Source organism: Calliphora vicina, chromosome 1 (genome assembly GCF_958450345.1).
Source record: "Calliphora vicina chromosome 1, idCalVici1.1, whole genome shotgun sequence".
In the NCBI taxonomy this organism is placed as follows: domain Eukaryota; kingdom Metazoa; phylum Arthropoda; class Insecta; order Diptera; family Calliphoridae; genus Calliphora; species Calliphora vicina.
The window spans coordinates 171,309,569-171,322,060 of NC_088780.1; positions in this window are offsets into that span (position 1 = coordinate 171,309,569).

Consider the following 12,492-nt stretch of genomic DNA (forward strand, 5'->3'; position numbering starts at 1 on the left):
TTTACGCTTCTGGGGCACTGAAAATCCGCGTGTAACCCACGAAGAGCCATTACACCCGCTCAAAGTCACTGTTTGGTGTGCTGTTTTCGCTGGAGGAGTCATCGGACCTTTTTTCTTCGAAGACGTCGCGGGCCAAACGGTTACTGTGAATGGTGACCGCTACAGAGCAACGAGTTCTTTTTGCCGCAACTTGATGAATTGGGATTGGAAAACATGTGGTTCCAACAGGACGGTGCAACGGCACACACTGCATGTGCCACAACAGATATGCTGAAGGATGCATTTACTTGGCGCCTAATCTCCCGTTTTGGCGATTTGCACTGGCCAGCAAGATCGCCTGATTTGACCGCTCCAGACTTCTTTTTGTGGGGTTTATGTCAACAAGCCTCAGACTCTTGCAGACCTATCGCCGGAAGTTTTGGCCAAAGTGATGGAAAATGCCATATAAAGAGCTCAAATGACAATCAACTGTGGCGGCGGCCATTTACATGACATCATATTCTCGACTTGATGTAAAAAAATTAAAAGACCAAATAAAAATAATCCACAAAAAGAATCAAAGTTTTTCATTTTTTTTTTAATTACAGCCAAAAATCATCGGAAGTTTACTTTTGCGCCACCTTGTAGTTAGTGTTGCTGAAAAATTGCGTTTTGTTAAGCACGTTTAGATCCCATTTACTTGGTAAAATTTTAAAAATTTAGCTAACTTGATTGTTTCTAGAAGATTTCAACCCAAATATTATAAAAATACCAAAAAACCAATTTCTCAAAAAATGTGAAAAAGTATCCTAAAAAAATTTTATGTAAATCGGTTGGGGCAAGGGGGAAAAATGCTTGTTTTTCAGTTTTTGTAAAAATGTTGCCATTAAAAAATTACTTTTGCAATTTAATTTAAAAGAATAGAAATATGTACGTAATTGTCGTTCTAATGAGACATAAAAAACAGAAATTGGTCAAAAAATTTTAAAGTTATTAAAAATTCCCAAGGCCATTAACTCGTCTCAGGCCACTAGAACAAGAAATGTAGGAACAAAATTAACATATTTTGATAAATATTAAACTAAAAGCTCATTTTTACTTAAAATATATCCATATTTACTTGTATATGAGTTTTTGTCTTCGTAGGACACCGTTAACCTATTCGCATGTATGACCAAATTTTCAAATTTTGTTAAACAAATTTCATAATTTTTTGATTATCTCATTAAAATATGAAAAAATTATGGAAATATCTCCAATCACTAGTTTTACCGTACTTGCGATTTAAATTTTGAAATTTTCGAGAAAAACTAATTATGTGGCCATATTTTGGCGAATAATCTTTCCTTACTGTTATGAACTTTTAGTAGAACCTATTCAGAATATTATAGTCCAGATAATTATAAATCGTGAAGGTCAAAGGTCAAACTTTTAAATGCATCTCAAAACTTCATTTACTTCGATTTACCTAAAATGTTTCAGGATGATTTTTTTACCAATGTTCACCAAACTGGGGAGTGAGAATGGCAAAAATCCAACTTTCGTTTATTAAGGGCCACCCTTACATCTATACTGAACTGAGTTAGATTTGGCAAATACATAAACTAACACTTAAAAATAAAATTTGGATCTATATATCGTTATCTTAATATAGAAAGGCCCTAACTCGTGTTTATTTTTAGTAGAGATTTTTGGGCTAAATATGATATATGAGCGGACCATTTATCGAAATATACGAAAATCTCTGCTTCCAAATAAACACGAAGCAGAGACATATTAAGGTAACGATATATATATGTAATAACCAACTATACTGAAATTTTATTTTAAAGTATAATTTAAACAAACATTTTTAAATTTTGCCATGCATTGTTAATTGAGATTTGCATTTTCTTATTTCGGTTTGTTCTTTTCTTTTCAAACATAATAAAGAATATTACAATTTAATTAAATGCCAAATACAACAATGACAATTATTCTCTTTGCTTCAGTTTGTATTGGAGAAAAATATTCGTTTGAATGTACGAGTATGTATGAGTTTAAACAATAAAATATATTAAGAATTAAAGCAGATTTTAATATTTTTCCTCTTTTGTTTATTATTCTAATTGAGCGTCGACTTAATTATTAAAATATGAGAATTTTCTACAAACACAATGGTTGTCGCCACACAACAATGGCTTGACCACAAAACATTAAACTAAACAACAGGAGTCATTTTCTCTCATAACTGATACAGATGAGGGCACCAAACAAGCACACGGTTCCGTTGCCAAGAGCCACGCCTTTTAAATACTTTGAATGAAGGTTTTGAGTTTTTTTTTTCCTTATTCGATCGATTTCCATCATATATGTAACCATGTAATACATACCTAGATAAAAATAAATATTTTGACCTATATTGCCATTATGCGCAACTCTACTGTATAAAAAGAAATGAACAAATAATACTTAACCACCTGGTATTTTTGTTAATTTGAATTTAATAATGATTTAGTGTCTTTGTGTTTTGGCTTCAAGTGCACATGTTGTTTAGAAAATTTTAAAGAGAAACAAACTAAGTAAAATACAAGGTAAATGGATACAATAACACAAGGATACAAGTATTGTAAAGTGACCAACACAATTTCCAAGCAATTACTGAAACTGATAACAAGTTGTTCTTAATAACTTGATACTAAAGTCAAAATTACAGCAATTTGTTCTGCTTAATTTCGTGTTCACTAAATTTCATTTTCACTCTTTAAAAAACAAGCAAAATGTATTTAAACAATGATAACTATGCTTAATTTTAAGATCTCAATAAAAGACAACAACCAGGAATGTAATGAATTTAATTATTGCCATTTTTTTGTAAATACATTTGTATAGTGTGTGTGCAGGATCTTAATGTAAACACACACACATACAAACAAACACAAAGATGCATCAATAGTCATCAACAAAAATGAAAAAAAAATCAAACTGTTTTAAAAATGGTAAAACGAATAAATAAAATGTTTAACAAGACGAAGGACACAGAGCAAAAGCCATGAATTTATAAAAATTCTACGAATAATATTAAAAGAAAACAACATCATTATTATTATTATTATTATGTATTGTATTATTTAATATGCACGAGTATTTATGAGCATTACTCTGTTTCACACTTTTTGGTTGAAAGTAAAAAAATAACAAAGAAATTTTAAAACGCTGAGGTAAGTACAAAAAATTACAATGACGGCTGATGATCTCTTCGGGGCATACTACAGTAATTAATTGCAACAATGAAGAATTATTTTTGGGGTTTTAAACAATGACAATAATCAACATCGCTTATACTGTGACATACAGAAATGCATAAAAAAGTCATCGATATGCACATATGCATATTAGGGCGGCCCTTATTTTACACATTTTTCGAATTTCAATGCTTCCAAGCTCTAAAGTACCACAAAGGGAACAATCAATGGACCCAAGTGATGTATGTATGTTAAACAAATCCAATTAACCTTCGCATTACCAAAGGTTTTTTATGTACTGACTAACGATTATATAACAAATCCGTATAAGTTTTACATAATGAACAAAAATATTTTAAACTAGTGTTATAGACAAAATTTACCGATAGCATCTGAATAATTGAATACCAAACTGTATTTGCCATTCTTACCTTAATAAGGAGTGAGATCGAAAAATTCTTAACATACATATATGTTTATAAAAAAGAAACCACTAAACTTACAGCTTTAATTTTTTTTTATTTGATTGAAATTATTATTACAATTTACAAAAAAAAATTATTTTTATAGTTTTAATCACTAGTGATGAAATTTTGAACCTTTTTCGGAAACCCTTCCATTAACGTTTTTATAGTGCTTTCTGTCACTTTGCTCGAACATGTAGTCCATCTCCGTTTAAAATCTACCACACTTTTGGACACCTTTTTTGTACTCTTCAATTCTCTTTTAACAAGAGCCCAATATCTCTCCACTGGCCTTAGCTCCGGGCAGTTTGGAGGATTTGCCTCTCTTGGTACAAATACCACATTATTGTTCTTGTACCACTCAAGGGCTTGTTTGCCATAGTGACAGGATGCCAAGTCAGGCCAAAAATAAGTGGACACATTATGAAGTCTTATGAATGGAAGCAGCCTTTTTTGTAAACATTCCTTGATGTAAATTTCGGTATTTATAGAGCCCGTTGTAACAAATGAGTGGCTTCTTTTGCCGCAACTGCATATTGCTTGCCATACCAAGAACTTTCTGGGAAATTTTGTCTGCTTTTGGGTCCTAAACTTTTCTTCAACATTCCCTCGAGCATCAGCAACATAAAATTTTTGACCTGGAAGTTGCGAAAAATCTGCCAGAACATACGTTTCGTCATCCATTATGCAGCAAGAATATTTTTTTATAAAACTTGACTTCAATTTCCGTGCTCTGTTTTTGGCCTCTAAATTTTTAGTAGCGTTCCTGTCAGGAACTTTTTGAGCCTTGTATGTTTTTAAACCTGCATTAGCTTTAACTTTTCGTACCAAATAGTCCGAGCACTGAGCTAACCGGGCTGCTTTCCTACCGGATGTGTTGGGAGCTCTTTTGAAAATGCGTTCTATTTTTTTGGCTTTAGAAACATCATGTGGACCATTCCTTCTACCTGAACCAGGTTTTCTATCAACTGACAAGTTCTCCCGGTACTGTTTAATAACATTGGAAACAGTTTGACGGCAGACCTTTGTATGCTTGGCCAACTTTTTGTAAGACCAAGTTGGGTTTTGTTGAAAATATTTAATAATTTCAGTACGCACTTTTTTCTGGTCACTCATTTTAATCAGATTAACAAAAAAATTAATATAATTGACATTACACATAATAACTGACATGTTTTTCAAAGGTAACTTGATCAAAAAAAAATTCAAATAATACTTGGGTTAAAAAATGTAATGAAAAACGTGTGTTAAGAATTTTTCGATCTCACTCCTTACTTAATAACTATTTGGGGGATTCATACGGTCTGCTATTAAGTTATATTGTCATAATGTTCTAATATATTATGATAGTTTAAACAAATTGTTGTTGTGCTTCAAATAAAGTGTTTTTTATGACAAAACAATAAACATAGTTCAAAAAGTCTTATTAGTTTAGAACGTTTTTGTTGGAAATATAAAAACATTTTTTTTAAACTATCATAATATATTAGAACATTAATAGACTTAATAGCAGACCATATGAATCCCCCAATTATTTATTTGAGGGTATCATAGATTGGAATATTATTATAATTTACATACATATTAAAATACTAATTATTTGAGCTTAAGGTCTTTTTTTAAACAAATTTTATTTGAATGTTAATAAAAAATAATTATTATTTCAAAGTGTAATAAAAAACGAAATAAAGTTAAATAAAAATTACATATTGCTGATTTGTTAAAGAAGTACTTTTAAGACAGACGTTTTCTTATGTTTGAGAATATGTATATCAGAGATGTACATGAGTTGATTCGCTTGTTTTCTATATGAATGAAATCACTGCATTTGTTGTGTTTTCAATCATCAATGTGTGCAAATTATAATGCTTGCACTCTTACAATTGATTGACATTTACTCAATAATTTTTTAAATGCCGTTAACAATAACAACTCAAAAATGATTACTGTGTTTTGATTTGCATGCAAAGTATTCAAATGATTCATAAAAGCTCGATGATAAGTTGAATCAGTGCATTAATTTGTTTAAAATAAATTTTCGCGCTTGGTTCAAGAACTAAATTTCGTCTTATTTTAATACAATGAACTGCGAAATAATAAAAAATATTGACAAAATTTAAATATGCAAGAAAAACCTTCTAAATACAGTCTTAAATTAATTCAAACATACTCATATAGGACAGTGCATATTTACTCAAAAAACTCTGCATATATTCAAAAGACTCATATTGATTCGCTGCTTTTGTGAATGGTATGAGTTTACAGAATATGCAAGCAATTACATGCATATTGTAACAAAACACTGGCTGTCATGCAATGACAGTATTCATGCAATGACAGTATTCATTTAATTTATGTATGGTGGTAACTCAGTATTCACTTTTGCAAAATACTAAATATGTCAATCCCAGAAAATGTTCATATAAATTAAATTTATACTAATAAATAATGTCTAACTAAATTAGCGCATTTTAACGACATATTAAAACCAAGTTTCGAAAAGCCGTTGGATTACAATTAATTGCGTTAAAAGGAAATTTCCCAAAAAAAAAATGTTAATACGAACTAAAAACATTCTTTACAGTATTATGAAGTACATACGCGTCGCTTGAGCTAGGATATGATAATGTACCCGAAGTGCATACAATAAGAGCACCCCAAACTCTGATAAAACAAGTAAGAAAGCTATATTCGGCTGTGCCGAATCTTATATACCCTTCACCAAATTATACTTTAAAATAAATTTGTTTAAATATTTTTAGGTAAACAAAATTTAATTTGTTTTTTTTTAATTGTTTTTCACAAATTTTTTTTAAAAAAAGTTTTTTACAAAGTTTTTTTTTTAGTTTTAAAAAAAATTATGACAAAAAAAATTTTTGATGAAAAAAAATTCGGGTTAAAAAATTATTTTCCCGATTTTGACCCATTGTAGGTCCAACTTACTATATATAGCCTTATCTACATCGTTGCAATTGACTTTGAAATATCTATCATTAGATATCCATATTGTCTATATTAATGACTTAGTAATCCAGATATACTAGATCAAAAATAGGTCAAAAATCGAGTTGTCCCGGTTTTTTGACCATATCTCCGTTATTTATGGACCGATTTTGCTGATTTTAAATAGCAAACTTCTCGAAAGCATGTCTGACAGAATTATTGAAGATTTGGATCCCGAAGATATCTGGGGTCTTCAGAAAATTGATTTCAACAGACAGACTGACAGACGGACATTGCTTAATCGACTCCGCTATCTATAAGGATCCAGAATATATATACTTTATAGGGTCGGAAATGAAAAATGTAGAAATTACAAACGGAATGACAAACTTATATATACCCTTCTCACGAAGGTGAAGGGTATATAAAGGTGTAAATATTTTAAAAATAGCAATTTTTAGCGTGCCACATTAATAATATTTTAGATAACGATCTAGAAAATCGCGTGATCTTAATGTTTTTACGTCTTTCACAATAAAATCGCCGTGTTAAAATTCTGAAAATATTCATTGTCGAATTTTTTAATATTTCGTGACCTAAAGAATGCAAACTAAAAATGATCATCTACAATACAAATATTTTTAGTAACTCCTGCTATGATTTTCATATAATATTTTGGTTCGCGGATTTATATGAATCAATCTTTTCATAATTACAATAATGTGTTAAATTTTTAACAAACACATGAACCACAAAGAAGACACAAATAACATAAATAATAAAAGTTTTGCAACGTTATATATATAAATATATAAATGTCTTTGTAAGTTTGTTTGTTCGTTTGTTGGTTTGTTTGTTGGTTTGTTTGAGCATCACGCCTAAACGGCTGAACCGATTTCATTGAAATTTTGAACATAGATAGATCCTTATTTGGAAGCGTCAATAGGCTATAATACTTGGACCAGAAAGATATTTAAAGGGGGGAAACCTTTACCTTTAGTTCTTAAACAATCAAGAGTAAACGGCTACACCGATTTGATTGAAATTTGGAACATAGACATTCCTTTACTTGGAAGCAATAAAAGACTATATAGTTTTTCTTAACTTGGACCACAAAGGGACAAAAGAGGGCAAAATTTGTACCACCCATACAAAGTAAATAGTTATTTTCAAATATCTGCAGAACTAAAATTATGACTATATTCAAACTTTATACGAATCAATTTCGTATCACTGTTTGAAGTTTAACTAAAAATGGGACGGATCGGAACAGGGGCTGTGACACCTCCCATACAAAGTAAATAGTTATTTTCAAATATATGGTGAACTATAATTGTGGAAGTCTTGAAATTTAGTCCGAATAGCACCCTTATCATTCTACATGGTTTGGCTGAAAATGGGCGGTATTAAATTAGTGACGTGGCACCTACCATACAAAGTAAATAGTTATTTTCGAATATCTGGAGAACTGTAAATGGGAAAGGCTTCAAACTTCATATGAGTTAATTTCTTATGAGTGCAAGAAGTTAGTAAAAAAATGGGAAGGATCAGAACTCGGGGTGAGTCACCTCCTATACAAAGTAATTAGTTATTTCTAAATATCTTGAGATCTATAATTACTAGATTCTTCCACCTTTGTCCGAATAGCTCTCTTATCATTTTACATAGAATAGCTGAAAATGGGCGGGAGTGGATAAGTGGGCGTGGAACTTCCCATACAAAGTATAGTATTTTCGAATATCTGCAGAACTATTATTGCGACAGCCTTCAAACTTTTTACGAATCAATTTTTTATCAGTACATTAAGTTTATCCAAAAATGGGACGGATGGGAACAAGGGGTGTGGCACCCCTTCTTAATTTCTGGTATAACAGGACACTGGCATCAACGTAATTTACACAAAATTTAAAGACTCTTACAATTAGATTCACTTGATATTCGAATATTTGTATATTTTATATACAATGGTAACAAAATAACTCATTTGAAGCATTGATTTAAGTATTATAATAAATAGCTTTCATATCATTATAAGGAGTCTGACTAAAAATACGCGAATGTCATAAAAAAAAGCTTCAAGATTTTTTAAAATCACAGGATATTTTTTATACCTTCAACGGCATAGTATGCAATTAATCACAAACAAGAAATTCCGGTATTATATTCATTTATTTGCTTATAAAATCTTTTCACATTTTTTTTATTTTACTTCGACAGGGGTAGCGAAGCGCACCGGGTCAAGCTAGTTATTTATATGAATTAAAGTTTGTGCTTATTTTTTAACTTATGTTTGTATTTTGTGTTTTATAATACAAAAATATTCATTTTTGTAAGTTTATATTGTGCTATTGATCGATACTTGTAGTTAATAACCCTATAAACCAAATAATATCGAAACGATATCATTTAGATGATATAAACTATGATATATTATATCGTTTGCCTATCAACAATGATAGTATTTGCGGACTAAATTGTAATGTTCCTTATAATATCGTTTTTTCAGGCAATAATGATATTAGTAATTCTTTGGATAATTTAAAATTTTTAAATAAACCCTTAATCGTCAAATTTATGAAATATTACAACAATAAATAAATGTTTCATTAAATTCATTACGACCATTTTTTTCCCAATTTGAAGATTGTGTAGCAAATTTATCTCGCAACTATCACTGTATGTAATTTTTGTACAGAATAAAAATCAAGAATCATTGAGTTTTGGAACTAATGTTGTTTTTTTTTTTCATTTACTTTTTTACACAACCAACCGCCACCATATAAGAAGTATTCGGTGTATTTGTTTTGCATATTAATAAAAATATGTGTCTGTTATGCATGTTTTTCATAAATATCCCAGTGAACTATTTGGCCAGATGTGAATATATTGAAAACTTTATATTTAAACTTTCATAATACAATAGGTATTTTAACTATATGTATCTTTAGTCGTGTTGGTCCAGTAATAGTCAAATTATTGTCAGAATGATTATTGTATTATCATATGTAGCGTTACATATGTTTGTAACGCCCAAAAATATTAATCTAACATCCACCTTAAAGTATACCAATCGTCTTAGAATCACTTTCTTAGTTGATTAAACAATGTCCGTCCGTCCGTCTGTCTTTATTCTTGATAAATGCTTAATTCATATAGGTATCTACTGGGGTATTCAATTAATCGGGTTTCTGGTTTAATCGATCAAATAATTAATCGAGGTATAGATTTATTTGGTTAATAATCGGTTAATTTAAAATTATTCGATTAACCGAATAATTTCTATTTTCATTTTAAATTGAAAATACAACAACGAATTTTGTGTACAAAAACATAAAAAACAGCAAATAAGGTAATTGGGATCATTTTTGTAAACATTTCGCCTATTTACTGCAACAACGTCATAAATCAAAATCCGTGTTTTATGAACTGAGTAATACAAAATATGCGCTGTTCTTAATTTAATTTTTAATTTTTTGTATTTAAATTCATGTTTTCTCGTATATTTGATAAGTAAAAATTTGGGTTAAATACAGACTGAAATAATCGTTTAAAAGAATATATATTAAACGATTTTTTTCTTTATATTTAATAAAACTTTTCTTGGATAAAACTCTCGCTGATTGTATATGTTGAAGAAATCAAAAGCATGAATGAGAATATTCCTTTTTGGATTGTTTTAGATTTTGATTAATTTAATAGATTCGTTTATTTATGATAAAAGAGTCATTTAAAAAAAGTTTGGTCTATACATGTAAATACAAACCAAGTTTGAAATACATGTAAATTAAATATATCAATTATTATACATACTCACTAATCATGTTAATTGGATGTTCAAAAAATATCTAATTTTAATTTGAAATTTGTATTTGAATTGAAACGGAAAAATAAATACAAAAAAAATTTCCATATTCTAATTCCTAATAATAGTAAGTTAAATAGATGAAATTTACAATAAGACCTTGACAATGAAGATTGTTGATGACGGCCTTGGCAGGGTAAAAAATGCATTCCAATTTGGCAATTATCTAAAATTTTAGTATTCAGTGATATTCTTTGAATTATTACAAATAAATTATAATAAAATGAACTTAATTAAAAAAATTAGCTTTCAAATTAAAATGATATAAAATATTTGACTTTAATAGCATGCCACGCACACAATTGACAATATTTTTTATCTAATTTTTTGGCCACCTTAGCTTCAATGTGTTTACAATTGAATGGCATTAAAATTTTTGAAATCGGAGTTAAAAAAAGTTAGACTTTTGGCCGATGAAATTGAGATATGAGCCGCAGATTTTTTGAACTTGTACTGTGCGACTGACCAAACGTTGGCCTCGTGTAGAGCCAAATGGCCTTTATGGCTCCGGAGGATGTTGTTCATTTCCTATCAGCCAGGCTAATTGGCTTCATATGTAGCCTTAATCTGATTTGATGAAGTTTAGAGCTGCTCAAAAGATCCTATGGGTCGTAGTGCAAACAATTAAAACCTTTTGCTGGGACAATAAATATTATTGCGGAAGCAGGACTGTCTGTTGGTCTATCAATTTGTACATGTACGTACGTATGTAAGAACGAATGCGGTATGAATGAGTGTATGAATAAAGAGGTAATGTTTATATTTTCATCATAAATTTAAGGCAAACTATAAATGAACAAACACCCACCAATACTGTAGTAACAATATACATAAATACATATGTATTAGGGATGACAATCCTGCAATCCCTGGTTTTTTGGCATTACGAAATCCCGAATATTTTCTAGAAATCCTGGTAATTCCAGGATTTTTAATACAAATTTATTCGAATCATTTATGTTTCGACATTGTGAAACAGGCCTTAAATTTCAAATTCCATACAAAAGTTGTAAAATTTTCAGTTTTGTTATAAATTATAAAGTACAGAATAAAGTTCAGATAAATATTTACATATATAGAACTTTTTGTTATCAAAATATTTAAATTAATGTGCTGTTTTTCAATAGCGAACGAGTACTTTGAGTGGAAATTTAACATGTGTTAAATTTCCGAAATTCCGAAATCCCGGAATTTACAGTTATAAAAACCAAAAAAAAACTGGGATTTAAAAATCCATTCCCGTTTGGCATCCTTAATATGGATGTGTGAATGTTTGTATGTATGTATGTAAGTTTATATAAATGTTCTGGTTATTTTCTGTTTTTAATTTTACAATTACGAATGTTTGTGAGCTCACGTGTGGCTATATTGTTAAGACTGTGTGTGTGGAGTGTGTGTTGTTGTGTTGAAAGTATATGTATATGCAACATCATGATCGTCGTCATCAGCATCATGACAAGAGACAAATAAATACGAATCCCAAAATACTGAATGGTAAAGCATGCGTTAAGAAATAAAAGAGTGTGAAAACCTCCAACATTTATTTACAATATTTTTTGTTTTTAATTTCAGCCGTATTCTTTCCCTCCAACATTTATATTTGTCAGCGCCCAGGAAATGTAATTCATTCGGAATATTGGCCACTAGAGAAACAATGCTTAAATTGCAGCCAAAATTCGTCTGTTTTTTTATTCTCTTCTTCCATGTGGATTATTTTTTACGTTTGTTTTATATTGTTCTTTTTTTTATTTATTTAAGAAAACTGATGGGCAGCTTTTGGTTTCATTTCATTTTGTATTATTTTTTTTGCTGTTTTTTTTGAGTAATTCTTATAACATTTTGCGATTTTTAACGATGCAGTTCATGGTGTTGCATTGAAGGAAGTTTCCCATCTACATGTTGTGAATGAATGAATGGACGAACGAACGAATGGATGAATGTGTCGGTAAATATGGAAATTTTTTTATTAAATAAAAACATAAAAAATTTCATCATTTATGTGAGTCTTACACAAACTTAA